The sequence below is a fragment of the Hyperolius riggenbachi genome, chromosome 12 (genome assembly GCF_040937935.1).
Source record: "Hyperolius riggenbachi isolate aHypRig1 chromosome 12, aHypRig1.pri, whole genome shotgun sequence".
Taxonomy (NCBI): Eukaryota; Metazoa; Chordata; class Amphibia; order Anura; family Hyperoliidae; genus Hyperolius; species Hyperolius riggenbachi.
The window spans coordinates 90,527,278-90,547,218 of NC_090657.1; the positions used below are offsets into that span (position 1 = coordinate 90,527,278).

At 44.2% G+C, this 19,941-nt stretch overlaps 1 protein-coding gene across 2 annotated transcripts in view; it reads left to right on the forward strand.

Moving 5' to 3' along the window:
- The window catches only part of LOC137541038 (inactive phospholipase C-like protein 2), a 478,057-nt gene that overhangs the window by 152,294 nt on the left and 305,822 nt on the right, over positions 1-19,941 (forward strand). The window contains exon 1 of one of the 2 annotated variants that reach the window (XM_068262185.1): positions 10,116-10,191. The exons of the other annotated variant lie outside the window; for it this stretch is intronic. The gene's annotated coding sequence lies outside the window, so the exon portion shown is untranslated. Of the gene's footprint in view, positions 1-10,115; positions 10,192-19,941 lie in introns of those variants that run through there. 2 annotated transcript variants of the gene reach the window in all.

Here is a 19,941-nt window from a genome sequence, read left to right on the forward strand (position 1 = left end):
CTCTGGGGCCCTGGGGCAGCTGCCTCCTTTGCCTTAATGGTAGCGCCGGCCCTGTCCTTGGCTGTGGATGGGGTTCTGCTTTATGAGTGACATGCAGTAAAAGCCTGCGCTGCCTGAAAAGAGAGCAATCACTTTATATGCATGGTGCCAGATTACACAGGAACAGATGGAGGTATGCTTCTGAACCGACTGTCATGTTTTTTTCATACGTGACAGGTATTGAATGGCTGAAGTGTGAGCCTAGCTACAGGCTCAAATTAACTTAACACGCATACAACGCTGTAAACTGCTCAGATAACATGTAAGTGGTTTTCATTTACAGAAACAAGTCCTTCTTGGATGTGTACAGTCTATACCACCTTGACAGAGGTGAGCGTTTTATGTTGTATGAACATATTCTCAAGTGCAGACTGAGGCTGTAATAATGTATGAAAGTGCCCACAGACCTGGAATGGCAATCTGGTAGTTTGCCTCACTGCTAGATTGTTCTACTTGAAAAAAATACACAGATGCTAAAATCCATGTTCTGAAAATTACAATAGGTTTCCCCACTGAGGGGCCAGTGTTGACAACAGTAGCTAACTGATCCTTCACATTCCCTCTCTACAGACAGGTACATGTATTTGCTTGTATTCTGACTAGATGACGACCAATCTCTGCTCTTGAGTCCAGGGCCAGTTCTAGGCTTTTTGCTGCCTGAGGCAAACTTGTGAGGATGTTCCCTAAAAGTGGACCTAAACTCTTGCACAGGACAAAAGGAAAACAGAGAAAACACCCTGTATGTATTTAAAGAGTTTAGCCTGTCAAATTCACCCTCGTTTGTGTCTAATCACAAGTTGTAATTTGATCTCTCCCTGTGTCACCTGACTGCCACAGCAGATAAGCTCATTTGAAAGCACAGGATGTTAACAATATGTCTGCTTTAATGAAAGCTTGAAGTAGAAACAGTGCAGATTTATTTCAGGATTTGTATCAGCTGTAACCAAGAAATGTTTTTTCTTTAAAGGTTATTATGCTGGTGCGTATCTTTTAGAGTAGAGAGGAAGTTCTGAGTTCAGGTCCACTTTAAAGTACTGCAAAATATAAGCACTATATAAATGCTTAGCAATAGGTGGAAAAAGGGTTGTAAGCCTGGGTGGCATCATTCATACAAGTTTGGTGAATGACAGTTTGTGCTCTTGCAGTCATTGGTACACTAACACATGAAGAACTGAGAAACTGAAAGAGCACAAAGTGGCACAGGAGAGAGTTACAAGGTTTTTGCTGACTTTCAGCAGCTGGTTGAAATTAAAAAAAAATAAAAAAAGTCCAGATTTCCTAGATTTACGATTTGTCCAGTGTTCTCCGATAGGAATGGCACAAACAAATCGTGTACATGATACAATTTAGGCCCGGTTCACAATAGCATTAAAAATCGGACCGTAAGTGGAATGGAACGGATACTGTACAAACAGAGTGGATGCAAACGGATCCAATGTTAACCTATGGCACCGTTCACATGCGTCCGTTTGTGCGGATCCGTTGCGTATGTTCCACTGAACGGAACTGAACTTTGCTGCAGCGTCAATTTTTCCAACTGCTGAGCCTAGCGAACCAAATACGGAAGATTAAGCATCGCATTGGGGGCATCGGGAGAACGGAACGTTTCTTCACACTAGTGAAGAAATGGAACTTTCTAGGGCCAAAATCCACTGGAGGTGATGGTCTGGGGGGAATGTAGGGACGCTGCACTGGGGTGAGGGGATGTGGGGACGCTGCACTGGGCATGGGGGTCTGAGGGGGTTGTGGGGATGCTCCACAGGGAGTATGTGGGGATGGGAGTCTGGGGGGGATGTGGGGACGCTGCACTGGGGGTGGGGGGCTGGTGGGGATGTGGGGACGCTGCACTGGGGGTGGGGGGCTGGTGGGGATGTGGGGATGCTGCACTGGGGGTGGGGGTCTGATAGGGATGCTGCACTGGGGATGGGGGTCTGGGGGGGATGTGGGGATGCTCCACAGGGAGTATGTGTGGATGGGGTCTGGGGGGGATGGGGGGATGCTGCACTGGGGATGTAGGTCTGGGGGGGATGTTGGGATGCTTCTTACCCAGGCTTCCGACTCTTCCCCTTCACATTGCATCATGTGACTACCGCACTTCCTGGTGAAGGGGAAGAGATGGAAGCCTGGATAAGAAACCCTCCCTCTTTCCCTCCCTCACCCGCCCGCTCAGCAGACCCGAGTGGCAATGGAGTGAAAACGGATCCGATCGACCGGTGTTCAGATCCGTTTTCATGGATCTGTTTGCCAGTGTGGACCAAGCAATAAGGATCTGGTGAAGCGGAGATCGTATCCACTATACCGAAAACATTTAGCTTAAAAATGCAGTGTGAACTGGGCCTTAGAGAGTTTCATATGTATTTCACAGATTGAAAAATGATAGATTGGTGACTACATTTGAAAATACAAATAGGAAACAAACTTTTATGCCACGTGGGGAGATTGATCTCTCTTAACAACAATGGCGTAGCAATAGCCATAGCAGTTGCTATGGGGCCCTGGAGCAGAGGGGGGCCCAGGTGGTACTTAATGTATTCACCATTAACTTTCTTGTGTTTCTCTACCCTCTGACTTTTTCGCAGTGTCCATGAACTATGTGCAGTGTCGATTGCATGAGAATGTAAATCCAACTCATATCCGTAGAGTAGGCGCAGGTGCATTGCTTAACCATTTACCGCCATCCTAACGTATTAAAACGTCATGCTTACCGCTATTAACAGCAACATGACGTTTTAATACGTCGCGCATTCCCGCCGCTGCTACCGCCGTGTGTCCGCCGCTACCGCCGCCATTACCGTCGGGATCCCGTGCTGGGTGATTGGGGAAGAGGACCGAACAGATCCACCACTATAGAGAGAGAGGTGCACAGGACCACTGTTAAACACAACTCCAGAGTGCTCAAAACCAAAAAATTCCAGTTCCACGTAGCCGGTTAATGTATAGACAAGAGTGGCTGGGCACATCCGGTAAAAAAAGCCTTTATTGTAAATACTTAAAAAGTTAGCATCATGAGGAAGCACTAATTTGCATAGTGCGAAACAGCTGTAGACCAGTCTTGCGTGCTTATCCTTCTCTCTCCTGGCATTGTTGTGCTGCTGATGCTAACTTTTTAAGTATTTACAATAAAGGCTTTTTTACCGGATGTGCCCAGCCACTCTTGTCTATACATTAACCGGCTAAGAGGACCGAACAGTCCTCTACCCAATCGCAGTGCCTGGAGTGAATGGACGTGACCGCGAACAGCGGCTACGTCCATTCACATAAACAGGAAATGTAACAGTTTAATAAAGTGTAAAAAAAAAAAAAAAAAAAAAAGTGAACACGTCCTATGAGTGTTCACTAGCGCCATCTTGTGGCCAAAAAGTATATTACACCTACAAAATACATACATTTTCAAGTATATACACATCATTAATAAAATTACACTTCCAACCCTCCCCCCCAAAAAAAACACTTGTAAAAAAAAAAAAATCAGCTTAAAAAAATAAATAAATAGTTGCCTTAGGGACTCAGCTTTTTTTATTCTATATTTTATGGGGAAAATTAATTTTAATTTATTACACAGGGGCTTGTAATTATGGCCAGAACAAACAGAAAAATAACCACTTATATTTCAAAATAATATACTGTCGCCATACATTGTGGTAGGGACATAATCTAAACGGTTTAATTATCGGGACCACTGGGCAAATAAAACGTGTTTGTTTTATCCACAGGAGAATGTTTAATTTTAAAACTATAAAGGCTGAACACTGAGAAATAATGATTTTTTTTCTTTTTTTTTCTGTTTTTCTCATTAAAATGCATTTAGAATAAAAAAAATTCTTAGCAAAATGTACTATCCACAGAAAGCCTAATTGGTGGCGAAAAAAACGAGGTATAGATCATTTTCTTGTGATAAGTAGTAATAAAGTTATTAGGGAATAAAAGGGAGGAGCGCTGACAACTGAAAATTGCTCTGGTCCGTTAGGATAAAAACCCTTGGGGGTGAACTGGTTAAGAGTGCCTACATCAGATGAACCCATGAAAGTTTTGCTATGGGGCCCCATGATCTCTAGCTATGCCACTGCTTAAGATTATACTTATTGGAAGGTAATTGCAGATAAAGTGCTTGAGAAATGGTTGGTAGGTAGGGACCAAAGTAGGATTTCTTGTCTGTGTGACATGTAGACTTTGTCGACAGGTGCTCCTGGCTAATTGCTGTGATCACTAAGACACTGCACTAATAACCTGAAGAAGCGGGTGAATCCTGTGAAACACGTTGTTTGTTTTTGGTGTCAAATAAAACGCTAAAGAAACCCCTCCTGATGAAGTAGGACGGTTCTTTATTACAACAGCAATTACTCTGACATCAGTGAGGAACCTCCTCCCTCCCAGTATAACCTCTGGATATGAAGCTGAGCACACCCACTCAACATCTTTGGTCAACCATTGTGAGGCCTGTTCTGAGTGGATCCTGTCCTGTTAAACCCCTGTATGGTCTTGGCCATCATGCTCCAGATCAATTTTAGGGTGTTGGTGATCTTCTCATAGCATAGGCCATTATTTTGTTTAAGATCTTCAGAAAGTTCTCTGCTAGGAAGTGCCACTTTGAACTTCTGATGACCAGTATGAAAGACTGTGAGAGCGATACCTCCCCATTCACACTTGAGACGTTGTAACACTAACAAGTAACATGTTCCAAGGAGGAAAAATGTCTAATTGGGCACAATTTTGACATTTATCACTTAGGAATATACTCACTTTTCTTGCCAGCAATTTAGATTCAAGGGTGTTTATGGAGTATGAAAGATACAAAATCAGAAAAACATCATATGCCCCCATGGGGAAACTCATTTTCAAATAGAGCAAATTAAAACAAAATCTCTCATAATTTTACAAGTTGTTACTGTACATGAAAAAGGAAGGGAGGGGAGCTGGGAGAGTAAGCGGTTAGGGTACGAAAGGAAAATAGGACTCACGGGTGCTATCCACATCATTCCAATCGAGCCAAAGGGGTACAAAGCCAAATCGGTTCAGAAAGAACAAACAATATGACATTACAGAAAAGGAGAAGTCATATCCATTCACATTCAGAGATCTGCCTAGGGTGTCTCCAGGCAGTATAGCAAATAATAATATACATCCTAACAATGGCTAGAAAAGAAGAGCAAGGGTCAATCTAAAATGAATAGAGTACATAATGTAGGCTCATGTTATCCTGCCAATCTATCCACAGAGATCAGGTCTTAAATTAGATTGGCATAGTATCCTTAATTTTAGCCAAAATAAGCTCAGAAAGCTTAATTTGGTTAAAGAGGTTAAATACTGTGTCTCTGAACAAATGGGGGGACTTCCAATTGGCATCTAGCTGCATCTTGGCAGTAGTAGCCATCACAAGTTGTATAAACCTATGGGTGGGGAACTTCACTCTGGAGGGCTTGTCTCCTACTAGAATAACAAAAGGGTTTATAGGCAACTTTAATGAATATATAAGGCAAGTACGTCCCCGAAGAGATTTCCAGAAAGAGTGAGCTTTCGGGCAAGCCCAGCAAATATGCCATTAATCTCCTATAGCTTTACAGCCCCGAAAACACAGATTGAAAGAGAAGGACCGAAACACGAGCACTGGAGCTGGGGTGTTGTAGCAATGGTGTAGTAGTTTAAGAGAGCCTTCTATAGATACATAATATAGTTTTTTTTGTTAAGATTTGACAGTAATGAGACCACCTTGACCTTGCTTCAGACACATTCCTGCCAGCATCCTCCTTCCATCGTAGCTGTTGCCAGTGGTTTAGACATTAATGGCTGCGTGTTGGGTTATTTTGATGGGAGAGCAAATTTACACCATTATACAAGCTGTATCCTGACTATTTCACATTGTATCAAAGTGTCAAATCTTCTGTGTTGTCCCATGAAAAGAAATAACATATTTACAAATGTCAGACTCACCTGTCCATGATCCTGGCTGGGCTTCAGGACAGCATAGCCGCACGCACCACGCATTATAAAGATGTGAGCATTATGCCTGACTTTGTTCCCGGAAGAGCGGCATCTAAAGTTCACAGGTGCGCATGTGTGCTTGCATGCGGATTGCACGGCGCATGCTAGTGCAGGGGCACAAATCCCCATGCCAAATTATTATTATTTGACCCTGGCTTGTTCCCATCTATTCTCTGCCTCGACCTCCTGCTTGAACCTTGTTTCTGAACCATTGCTGTCTGCCTCGACCTCCTGCTTGAACCTTGATTCTTAACCTCTACTTTTTGCATAAAAAAAATGTGAGAGATGTACTCAGTTTTGTGAGATACGGTAGCTGCACGTGGACTTTACAAATACACCATGACATCATCTGACCCGTTTTCCTCTCTTTCTGCTGCCACTCTGACAGTTGTTTTTGCAAAGTATCTAAAACAGTCGGAATAGCAGTGTCCACACCAGGCTAGTTTGTTGTCTCTCAGTTCCATCTAGTTTTCATGTCTGTTTCTGAAAAACAGAAATAGATCATAAACATCATGTAAATTGGCATGAAATTTCATCAAGCATGAAAGTACATTTCAGCATGCAGTAATACTGGCCAGGCAATGCAGAAAAACACCATAACCATCTTGCTTTTCCTTAAACTCAGTCATAATCAGGATCTTACAATTTCCAGCCAGGCATTTTCTACTATAAAATCTGGATGTAAATGGTTACGAACAGGGCCATCCACTGCCTGGCTAAGTTTCAGTCTTGAGGCTGTGTTGTGAGACGTGGTTGCAGGATGGAAGAGGTGCAAATCACACAAAGCATTTATCAGCTGTATTCTTGCAGGGACATGGGTCAAACCCCCACTGTACAGCGCTTTGGAGGGGGAATAGTAATTAACTCCGCTGGGAAATTTTCCACAGTAGGGTTAGATGTTTTTCAGCTTCACCTTGCACCCAAATTTCCTGGCGCCAGTTTTACATGTATGCACTTCTCAGCACATAGATTTTGTTCCCCCAAAACACTGCGGGAAAGACACATGTCTATGTGAGCACCTCTGAGCAGGGGTCCATCTACTAAATCAGTTATTGTTGTGGCTGCACATCATATGGGTGAGGTATTATGGTGACCATACTTTCTATGGTTTCTGGCAGATGTGGCCTCCAGGCTGTGGGGGTCACCAAGGGTAATGGGTAATGTTGTGGGAGCCCATCAAACACTGCAACACTGCAGTTTTATCAATTCTAAATAGATTTGTAACTAAAATCTATTGAAAATTGTTGTGCTCTGTGTGGAAGGAATCAGTGCTTCTCTGATCACATTCCAATGGGAGAGGGATCAATCAGTTTGCTGTCAGAAGGCAGTACAACAATTAACTGATAAAAGTCTAAGCCATTGTTAAGCTGCGTACCTACCTGCCAATTTTCCTGATGACCAGCAATTTTGAAATTATGTCGCAAGGTGGGTACAGGCGCATATGATTGCGAACGTCGCCTAGCGTCGCGCCGATGACGATGGATCGACACGGCTGATCAGATCTTTGAGATCCCTGACGACGACGCGCAGAGCGCCCCCTCCTACACTGCGCCCTGAGGCTGGAGCCTCTCCAGCCTATGCCTCGGCCCGGCCCTGACGACGCGCAAAGAACTGCGATAGTGGAAGTCTCGCTCGCGCTGCCATGTACGTCGTGGGACCTTGCACTTTCACCCACCGACAAGAAGAGGCGTTGCTGACGACCGTCGTCAAGAGGAGGTCGCGGGAACTGTCGGGCGGTGAATACGAAGCTCAAAAGAAGAGTTTTAAGGTGGAAACAAGCACACCACCAAAAACATCAGTCTTCTGCAAATACAGGACCAAAGTATTTGAGTTTTGATTGTTGTACAGGTAGTCGAACGAGATAGGGGACTGTAAGTTCGTTCTTAACCTGAATCTGTTTCTTAATTCTGAACACTGTGCCATCTCTGTCCCCTGTACCTCCTCTGTGCCCCCCTGTGCCTCCAGTGTCCCCTTATGTGTCACATCCACCTTCTGTACCTGCTTATACAAGTTTAAAAGCCATTTTTTCTTTGAATTTTTTTTAAATTGATTTTCTCAAAAACTACCGAAAAGTCCAATTTGAAAAAAAGTGTTTTTTGACTTGTTCCCATGGAAACAGAATCCATGCCGTTCATATCGGTGGGTCGTTCGTAAATCAGGGACTACCTGTATTTGTAGTTCTAGTGAACTCTTTTGGTTTATTTCTATTATTATTGACTGGTTAGGTGTTGTAGTAGTTCAGTGAACTCTGGATGTTGTTCTCCAGGTCTGCAATTCAAATGCATCAGTTTTCCTATGCATGGCCTTGTTTGTAGTCCATTTTGTACGGCCCCAATGTTAGTATTGGAAAGACCATAGCTTTAATGATCCTAAACTTTGCTGCTAAAGTGACTTCTCTATCGTTAAACATATACTTAGGAGAGGAAAGCCTCTGGATTCCCCCGAGGCTTCCACCTCTGCACAGGACCCTCCAGCTGATCTGGGCCATGCTCTTCTTCTGGACAAGTGTAGTCATGCTGCAGCTGCGCGAGCAGGCTAAGCCTGTGCAGCAGCACAAAGTCTCTCTTGCATGAGTGGCTCTGGCTTTCTGCGCAGGGGCAGCAATACTCACACAGGTGCAGTACAGCCATACGTGTGCTTGAAGAGTTACTGAAAAGCCCTCGTCAGTAATCTGTGGAGGGTTCGTGAGCAGCAAGAGGGGACCGGAGGATGGCGGGGGAAGCCTCTATAGGATCCAGAGGCTTCCCTCTTCTTATATGTGATTTTGTACTTGAGCTTTGGCTTGGGTACACTTTAAGTATCTTGTCCAGATTTGCCATAGCTTTCCTTCCAAGCAACAAGCGTCTCTTCACTCATAGTTGAACTCTTCATCTGCAAAGATCTTTGATCCCAGAAAGATAAAATCTGTTATTATCTCCAATTCTTCCCCATACATTTGCAGAGGATTTATTGGACTTTCATTTTCTTGATGTTAAGTAGCAAACCAACTTTAGCACTTTCTTCTTTGTCATTCATCAATCCTTCCTCACTCCTCAGCCATCAGAGTGGTATCATCAACATATCTCAGTTAATATTTCTGCCTCTGTACAAAAGGGGGGGGGGGAGGTGCTTAATGATAGATAAAACAGCTAAAATAATAAAGGAAGAGGTTGTTTACCTCAATAATGACACATTCATACGCATATGAAGTTTAATCACGCACAGGCAACCTGTTTTGTGGGTCTAACGCCCACTTCCTCAGGCCAAATACAGTGCCAGAGATGTATCTAGAGCCAAGACTGGACTGCCTCTGTAGTGTATGATGAAATGTGGCGGATTCTTATATAAATGGGGATACCAGGTTATCTCATTTGCCTTTGGAGGAACCTCTATGCAAATCAAGAAGCAACAGTTAGAACTGAGTATGGATAACCGACTGGTTCACATTTGGGAAAAGCTGCATATTATCTCCTTGCTTGTTTTAGGGCCAGTTTCCACTGCAAAGTGATGCGAATGCGGCTACCTAGCCGCATCGCGTCACTTCCGCATCTCCCGATGCGGAAGTGTATTGAAGAGATGGGACGCGGATGCAGCCGTGCGAGAATCTGCAGCATGCTGCATATTCTCGGATCGCTCCGTACCGCTCTGCATAACATGCACGCAGTGGAAACTCTTCCATTGCCGTGCATGTGTTTCAGGACACCTGCGGTGCGATGCGGCTATGTAGCCTCATCGCACCACTCCTAGTGGAAACGGGCCCTTACTGATAAGCTGAATATGTCATGCTGGTTTAGTTAGATGAGTCACAAAATCTCTGGGGAAAAAATACAAACAATTTGATAGGTGCCGATGATGCCTCTATGATGGCAGAATGTGAATTATAACTACTAATGGTGAAACGTTATGGAAGAGTCTGAGGGTATTTCATAAAGAAAACAGGTTATACACATATGTCCTTTTGACAGTTTTACCACAGACCCCTGCTGTTGTGTTGAATATGCATTATAGCTTATACAGCGAAAGTATGTTCACGACTCTTATGCACTTATCTTATATTTTTTTTAGATTACATTCACCTGGAAAACTTAAACTGCTCCATTTTACTCGCTTGATGTAATCTTGTTTACAAATACAAAGTAGAAAATATGAAAGCCAGCATGTCCTGAAAAATGGGGCATACAAACAAAACAAAAGGTACGTGTGAAATTCTTTGTGAGGAGAATTCACTTGTAGCATTTGCTTGTAAAGACTCGTACACACGTCTGACTTAAAGCAGAATATAACCCTGCATTTCAACTTTGCTCTAAAACATTATTTACAGCATTTTTTTTTTTACTAGACCAGCATTGGAAGGGTTACACAGAGCTTTAAAGTTCCTGTACAGAACTGCAGACGCATCCGAAGCTGACATAGATACATTGTGTTCAGGGGCGTAGGAATAGGCCCTGCAGCCCCTGCGCCCGCGGGGGGGCCCGGCCCCCCCCTGGGGCCCGCTTGGGGCCGTTTTGTGGGTGCTGGAGGGGTGGCAGCATGAGGGGAAAGCCTTGCCCACAGTCGGCGGGGAGAGGGGTAGTTCCCCCCTCTCTCTCACCTCGGGGCTCTCCCCTCTGCGCTCCCCTCCAGCTCGTAAGTGTGTGGGGCTGTGGTGGGCAGCGGGCAGCGGCGGGCAGATACATACCTGCTTCCGTGCGTTCCATCGGAGACTTCTCCCTCTAGCGGCTGACGTCACTTCCGGAAGTGACGTCAGCCGCTAGAGGGAGAAGTCTCCGATGGAACGCACGGAAGCAGGTATGTATCTGCCCGCCGCTGCCCGCTGCCCGCTGCCCACCACAGCCCCACACACTTACGAGCTGGAGGGGAGCGCAGAGGGGAGAGCCCCGAGGTGAGGGAGAGGGGGGAACTACCCCTCTCCCCGCCGACTGTGGGCAAGGCTTTCCCCTCATGCTGCCACCCCTCCAGCACCCACAAAACTCCGAGCGGGCCCCAGGGGGGGGGGCCCGCTCTGAAAATCTGCAGGGGGGGCCCGGTGGGGCCTAGTTACGCCCCATAAATGTATCTAAGTGTGGCATGTGACTCACTCTCTCTGACTGAGAAGGAGCTGGAGGACAGCCAAAGAGTGTGTAACATTTATCACTTGTTACATTCTATTTAGTTAAATGTATCTATCTGAACTTCTGCATATCTCTCCAGGGAACTTTAAACCTCTGTGTTTAACCCTTCCAATGCTGGTCTAGTAAAAAAAAATGCTGGTTGCATATAATATGCTGTAAATAATGTTTTAGAGCAAAGTTGAAATGCAGGGTTATATTCCGCTTTAAAGTGGGATTGTCACCATAAATATCAAATTTAAACAGCAACTGGTCTGAGTGTATTAAGTGATAAAGATGCTAATCCTGCATTCAAAACTGTTTCTGCTGTTATCATTTGGAGTTATCACATACTTAAGGAGCACTGGCCCTTTAGTTGTCAGTGCCAAACAGTTGCATGCTGGGGGTTCTTTTATATCTATAATGTATTCCTCCTCTTCCATTTATTTCCCTTCCTAGCTGCTTATCTGAAACACGATCCCCTGCTCACTTGTGTTTACAATCAAGGCTGAGGTGACTCAGGGATTGGAGGAGAAAAGAAAAAAAGTAAAGGGCAGAAATGACATCAGGATTTAGCCTAAACTGGGCAAAAGACATGGCCCCCACCAGGACACAGAATTCTCTTTATTTACTATATAAAATTCACTGAAACCAAAACGTGGACAGTACAATACATGTGTTATGTAAGTAGATCAAGTATTTATCTACTTATATATGTGATTTTTTCCCCTGGCATAGTATGGCTAACCCTACTGCTTTTAGTAGGCTGAGGTGATGCTTGTCTACAGCGGCTGGCGAACCCTAACCCGCGAGCGATCTGTTAGACGAATCTACTCAACCCCAACCACGCAGCTCTCCCTGCCAATCCCCATTTTTCGTGTAGCTGTTGCTTAATAAAGTTTTTGCGGAATCCTTATATTTTACAGAATCCACTATATTTTCGGATGTACGCCATTTTGTGTAGACCTGCTGTACACTTCCAAATTCTCTGATTGATCTAGTGCTTCCGACTCTTGCTAATGGCCTAAAATTTCTGTGGTATTCCACTTTTCATGATACAGTACTGATTCTCTAATTGACCCAGTACTTTTGAGTCTTGTGATTGGCCTAAAATTTCCGAGTCTCTGTAATGCGGTATTCTGCGGAATTTACGATTTCCAAATACACTGCGTTCCAAATTATTATGCAAATTGTATTTGTCATAAAGATGAAATATTTGGTTTTTCAATTAAACTCATGGATGGTATTGTGTCTCAGGGCTCTTTTGATCACTGAAATCATTCTTTGATCACACCTCTGATAACTAGTTTGCCAGGTGAGCCCTTTTAAAGGAAAAACTACTAAAGGGTGGTCCACATTTTTTAAGCAGACTACCATTTTCAAGCAATATAAGAAAGAAAATTGATCTCTCTGCCTTGGACAGCGTGGGAAAACCTTTATATTTCACAAAAACGTAAGCTTAATCATTGTACTGTTTAAAGATTTGTGGCTGACTCCGATCACACACAGGTTTGTGCAGATAACAACAAAATGAGGAAGGCATCTGCCAAACAAATACATCAGATTAAGAGAGCAGCTGCTAAAATGCCATAATAAAGCAGCAAACAGGTATTGGAAGCTGCTGGTGCCTCTGAAGTCCTGTGAACATCAAAGTGCAGGATCCTCTAGAGCAGTGTTTCTCAACATTTTATTGGTATGTACCCCTTTTAAAAGCTTGTACTCGCTAAGTACCCCCTAGCATGGTAAACCTTATCACAAATACCCCTTGACAAATAAATATTTAAACGTAGTACATAATTGGTTCTAAACAATTTCCAAGCATTTACTGTTGCTAAATTAGCTAAAATGCTAATTTGGTGTTGTTTATGTAGGATTTATCATTTTCTAAAACTCTAAATTTGTTATATTTGGTTAAGTATATCAAGCAGGAGTACCCCCTGGAACCATCAGAAGTACCCCTTGGGGTACGTGTACCGCATGTTGAGAACCTAGGCTCTAGAGGACTGCAGTCACGCATAAAGATTCTATTCAGCCTTCCCTTAAGTAAAGCTCACAAGCAGAAATAGTTGCATTGGGCCCAGAACTACAAGAAGAAGAATTTTCAAACAGTCTTGTTTACTGATGATTACCATACAACCCTGGTTGGTCAAGAAGATGGATGGAGTGGTTGATGGTTTGTGGACGGCCCTTATGTCACAGCAAGGTTGGGACATCAACAAGAAGGTGGCGGAGTCATGGTTTGGGTCGGAATCGTGGGGAGAGATCTGGTTTGCACCTTTCGGGTCCCTGAAGGTGTGAAAATGACTTCTGAAAAGTATGTTGAGTTTCTAACTGTCTACGTTCTTCCATGGTTCTTGAAGAAGAACCGTGTGACAAAATCATCTTCATGCATGACAATGCACCAGGTCATGCTGCAAGGAATGCCTCTGCACCATAGGTTGCTATGAGCATAAAAGGAGAGAAACTCATAGTGTGGCCCTCATCTGACCTCTATCATAGTGAAAACCTTTAAAACAAAAGATATAAGGTGGAAGGCAGTTTTCATCCAAACAGCAGCTCTGAGAAGCTTTTCTGACATCCTGCAAAGAAATTAATGCAGGAACTCTCAAAAAACCTCACAAGTTCAATGGATGCAAGAATTCTGAAGCTGCTATCAAATAAGAGGTCCTATGCAGGGGCGTAACAAGGAGCCGCAGGGAGGCCCAGAAGCCACAGGGGGCCCCGTCCTGAGAGCCTTTCAAGTAAAGGCTCGTACACACGTCAGAGTTTTCTAAACGACCGGTCGTTTGAACGTCTGGTCGTTTGGACGCAAATCGGGCGTGTGCACGGTCGGTCGTTCAGCTGATAACACTGGATTTGAACGATCCACCAAGCGGATCGTTAAAATCCAGTCTTATCAGCTGAACGACTGACGGTACACACGCCTAATTTGACGTTCAAACGACCGGACGTTAAAACGTAGAAACGACCGGTTGTTTGGAAAAATCCAATGTGTGTATGTACCTTTAGGGCAGGGAGACAAAAAAACTTTCTACTCTCTGCACAATTGTTCTAATGACTGCATCTGCTCAGCCATTAAATATGAATCATACAATGTTTTGCAGACAAAGATTTGTAAACAGTCCCTATTCAGTGTTAAAGGGGCACTATTGCTAATTTGATCTTTTTCAGACCTTTTAACATACATATGTCTCTTTGTAGTAATGTTATGGCACAGTATATAGTCCAAGATAAATGTAATTGTTCACTGCCACTAATGATTTATAGCCGGGCAGTCACGTCAGTAGCTTTCCCTTTCCGACGCCAATGCAGGACTATACCATTGTATAGTAGGGAGGCATCTGTTATTGATGGTAAGAGCTGCCGTTATTTGAAAGCTGCCCAAGCTTATTTACCTTTCTCCGCCTTGTAACTGCACTAATGTGCAGTTACTCTGCTCACAGCAGCTGCCGTAAAGTGAAGGACGCAGCCTCCTCCGTACAGCGCTGGCTGTGTGCGCTGTGTGGTGATTCGCTGCCCGGCCACCAAGGACTGGGGATTGGGTTGCCATAGAAACGGACAACAATAGGTGTCCGTTTCATTGCCAGCTTAGTGAAAGGGGTCCTTGGCGGCTGGGCAGCGAATCCCCACACAGCGCACACAGCCAGCCCTGTACGGAGGAGGCTGCGTCTTTACGGCAGCTGCTGTGAGCAGAGTAACTGCACATTAGTGCAGTTACAAGGCGGAGAAAGGTAAATAAGCTTGGGCAGCTTTCAAATAACAGCAGCTCTTACCATCAATAACAGATGCCTCCCTACTATACAATGCGGTGCAGCATAATGGCCACTAAGCACCTATGGCCTCTTCCTTTAGGGGGCGGGGCTACAGACAGAAAAAGAACGCCTGGTAAGTATAATAAGTATAATAAAGTTTTTTTTCTTAAAAAAAAATAAATCACAAATTGGAAGTACTGTGCAGGTTACTGTACAGCGCTTCCAAGAGTCTGGGAATCGGGCAAATGCCCTAGGAATCGCTGCACAAAGTGCTGCGGCGATTTTAAAGTGATTCCTATTGGGTCCCAGGCCTGAATGGACATTTTGGGCATTTATATACTCTACAACTACAATCAATCGCTCTCCTTTTCAAAGACTGGTGTTTTTGTAGTCCTTACAATTGCTACCTCTGCTGTGTGTGGGTGACAGGTACACTTCACCAAGAAAACTTAGATTATTGTTTTTTCTTCCTTTATTTTTAACTACTAAAAGGAGTCTGTGGAAAATGCGCATCTCGGCAGCAATATTTTTTCTCTTGTTTTTTATTAACCTCCTGCCTGGCTGCATGAATGATTATTGCCTGGATTCCCCAGTGCGAGAATTTCTCATTCTTAAAAAACTAAAGAGATGAGGAAGAAAACACCTCACTGTGGTATTGTGTGGATTGCCTCAGATGGAAGCAGGGATCCCTCAGGTGCCTATGGCAATCAAGCGACTTGTTAACCGCATATTATGATGAAACACACAGAGGGCAGGGCAGCTGCTGTGTAATCTCGCATTCCAGCAGGTCGATTTTTCTTTTAAAAATTAAATCTTTTCCGGCGCTGACAAAAATCAGTCCGACAATCCTCAGAAATGTACCTTCAAATGCTTCTAGATGTTTTCTCACAAAAGGCCTTGGAAAACATTAGGTGGGGAATGCATGAAGCTAGCCTGTAACTTGTATTCATTTCAGACTCCATTACGTTTTATATTGTCCTATATACCACAAATTCAGAAATAGAATACAAATAGAGCAGAATTGGGGAACTTTTACACTGTAAGGGCTTGTTCACACTATGGGCCTGATTCACAAAGGGGTGCAAACTTTTTCGCGGACTTTTGCGCGCGCAAATTGCCGTGATTTGCGCGATCGCGGACTTTTGCGCGCGCAATTTGCCGCAAATTGCGCGCGCAAAAGTCCGCGAAAAAGTTTGCACCCCTTTGTGAATCAGGCCCTATGAGCGTTTGCGGGGATTTTTAAGTGCTGGCGTTTTCAGAAATCGCCGTAAAAGCGCTTGTGCAATGATTCCCTATGAGAGTGTTCACATGTGAGCGTTTCGATTGCGATCCGCTTACAAAAGCGCTGCCTGTACAGTTTTCGGGGCGATTTGGCTATAATGGAAGGTATAGGGAAATTGCAAAGCATTTGAAAAAACGCTTTGTATAGCGATATTTCTATGAATAAATACATTGTATTGTATTTATCCATTTCCGGGTGAAAGAGTTCACTTCCTGACTGACGTCAGGAAGTGAAAAAAAAATTGCTCTGCAAAAGCATTTAGAAAAACGCTTAGAAAGTGTGGGGAAAGGCAATTTAAAAAATCGCTATAAATGGTTCAGCACTTGAAATAGCTCTGACTATTTATAATGTGAACATAGCCTAACCGTATTTTCCAAAAATATAGGATCGCAATAGTTCTCAAAAGTCGCATCGCATGATATTTGTGTGAAACAACGCACACAGTCTATAGACTTTTGCTTGCACAGCAGTTGTGACCACGCAAGTGGTCCAGTAATACACTGCATGCCGCGTGTTTTTCTGTTCGGATATCATCTTATCGCAAACCTACCAATGCGGAGGCCCTATTGAAATAAAATGTATAGATGCATTGCGTTGGGAAGTGATTATACTGTCCTTTGTCGCCTGCAAAAAGCATGTAGTATGAAAGAACTCTAAGGCCTGGGACCCAAAATAAAGCGCAAATTGCTATCTCATTTGCTAGCAATTTGTGGTAATGCATTGCAAGCAATTTTGTGAGCTTTTTCGCTGCTGTTATACAGAACATTAGCATGGAAACGCTCCCAAAATGCTGCATGTCTTGCAATTAAGATTTGCCTAATCGCAATCGCTCTAGTGGAATATGTCCCATTCATTTACATTGGCAAAGTGTTTAGGGAAATTGCTAGCGATTGAAAGTGATCCCTAAACGCTCAGAAAAATGCTCTAGTGGATTCCATCCCTCAGGGCTGGATCCCAATAGAGCATTTTTCTGAGCATTTAGTGATCGTTTTAAATAGTGACGGTAGCGCAGCAGGAGCGTTGTGGTATAACAGTTGGGATGTCGTAATGCATGCAGTGTGTTATCGCTAAATGTGCATGCTGACAGTAAAACTGAAGCATATGTTTCATTGTCTGTATGCGAAAAATCCTTTTGCAGGGTACCTTTGTGGTGCGACCATACAGTGAGGCATACAGTACAATGAAAGTATGCCTCACTGCCACAGTAAATGCGCGCGGTGCCCTGATGTTATAATCAGTGTGATGACCTCATAGGAATATTTTTGCATCGGGTTGTGATGCCCATATATCCCATTGCGACCAGGCACAACAGACAATTACCTTGATTCATAAAGCATTACCGTATGAGGTAATGCAAAATGCAGCTGACTCTACCAAGCACTTAGCAAAATGTCAATTCATAAAGGCTGTATAGAAAGCTGAAAGTACCGAGCAGTGAGGTAAATTATGGCTGTAAACACCTCAACAAATGTCAGTGATTGTCTATTCATAAAGACTACAACTACTTCCGCTTGGAACGCGGAAATGAGGTGAGTAATTCTCCGCATGCTTCCCCGCCGAGCCTGCACTTGCCGGTAATCTATGGAGGGGGAGAGAGGCAGAAGGAGGGGTCCCAGTTGAGGGAGGGGGGGTTCTGGCCCCCTCCCCGCCGCTGCCCCCTCTGGCCCTCCTCATAGCGCTGCTTCCCCCTCCTGCTCTGCTGCTGTGGGGGGTCGTGGTGACACCCCCCAGCTGTCAGTCACTTGGTGCGCCACGCCCCCCCTGCGCTCTATGGTAGGAACGCCACTGGTAGAGGCAGCTGTCATTGGAAGCTCAGCAAGCATCTACAAGATGCCCAGTCCATGTTGCAAGCTGTTGCTGTGCCTGCAATATGTGAATCAATAGGTGCTTATGGGAAAAGGTACCTAGTATCAGATAAACGATTAAATGAGCACTCAAGCAGAAGATTTTTGGTTCTGCAGTTCCAAGCCTTGTGGAAATTCTCCATACAAAAAAGGCAAACGCAGTATGTAATTATATCTGAATCAGATGTCTGTAGGGATGTCAGATCATCCATGTAAAAGCAAACATTTGCAATTCATGTGCTGCATAGCAACATGGGGATTGATTCATGTTCATAGGGATGTGAGCCTCTCCATATTGTTACATTTTTGTTTTGTATGCTGTTGCTTAGCTTCTTAAGCTTTACATAAAGTACCATTTGGATTACCAGTGAGCTAGCATTTCAATGCAATCTCTCCCTACTGCACACTATCCTGAAGCTTATGTTTATCATGTAAGGCTATTTCACATAAATGGTTGTGAAGTATAAAGCCTCATACACCCTCAGTAGTGTGACATTACATATCCATTCACAGCCAGTAGTTCTGTTAGCTCCCATGCTTGGTTCTTATGAAGAGATTACATTTCCTCTTCTGACATCTTTGTTCATCTATTAATTTCTGTTTCTGAATGTTTACTGACCTTTTTTCCAACGTGGTGTTGGTTCCCTCTGTATGAAAGACAAGCAAAAAGTTTGCCATGGTTTTCTCTTGTTGAACACTTTTAGTGTAAGGGCTTTTTGGTGTCTGTTCGTCTGAAGTATATAATTATTGGCAACGTCAACCATTTGTTCTGGAGATGTTACCATGCAGAGGAAAAAGACTCCAGGCACCAGATGAGTTGCAATGCAAACCACCACTTTATTTCATCCCACCAAGACAGATACAGCTACAAAAGATCAAACACAGAAAGAAAAAGCGTCCATGACACTAATCACTGAACAACCAGCTCCATCATAACATATATAAATCTTTATTGAGGGTAACATGATAAAACATCATTAAAACCAATCAGCAAAGGGGTCTGTCCCGGCTGGGGTACTACAAGATACTGCTAAGCACCAGATATATGCATTATCAATCCAAATAACAATTTCAGCATGGGTATCTTATCTCCAAAACTGGGTATATAAATAGTCCGACGAAGGACAGGGGTCCGGAACGCGTGAGAATGTGCGCAGCATCGGGGCCTCGGTGTGCGGGTCTTCTCCTTGTGGGTAAGCGCATGGTTTGATTTTGAACGTATACACTAGTTCTGCGAACAAGATGGACTGTATCAGTATTGATAGGTAGCGCTAGCAGCTTCCTGACTTGTAATAATACTTGTTCTTGCAACTTTTTGTCATTCTTTTTGTCATTTTTGTACAACTATTTATATACCCAGTTTTGGAGATATGCTGAAATTGTAATTTGGATTGATAATGTATATATCTGGTGCATAGCAGTATCTTGTAGTACCCCAGCCGGGACAGACCCCTTTGCTGATTGGTTTTAACCTCCTTGCCGGTTATCCCGAGCTCAGCTCGGGGTAACCTGCGTAGGAGGATTTCTCAGGCCCTGCTGGGCCGATTTGCATAATTGTTTTTTCCCTACACGCAGCTAGCACTTTGCTAGCTGTGTGTAGTATGCGATCGCCGCCGATTTGCTGCTACCCGACGAGCCGCCCCCCCCCCCCCCCCGTCCCAGACCCCTGCGCAGCCTGGCCAATCAGTGACAGGCAGTGCTGAGGGGTGGATCGGGATTCCCTATGACGTCCATGACGTCGGTGACATCATCCCGCCCCGTCGCCATGGTGACCGGGGAAGCCCTGCAGGAAATCCCGTTCTGAACGGGATTTCCTGCTTACTCTGCTTACTCTGAGTGGGGGGGGGGGGATGAAGCCGCTCAGGCGGCTATCATGTATCAAGCCCTGGGCTCGATACATGATTTGAAAAAAATAAAAAACAAGTGCTGCGCTGCCTCCTTGCCGGCGGGAATTAGACCGGCAAGGAGGTTAATGATGT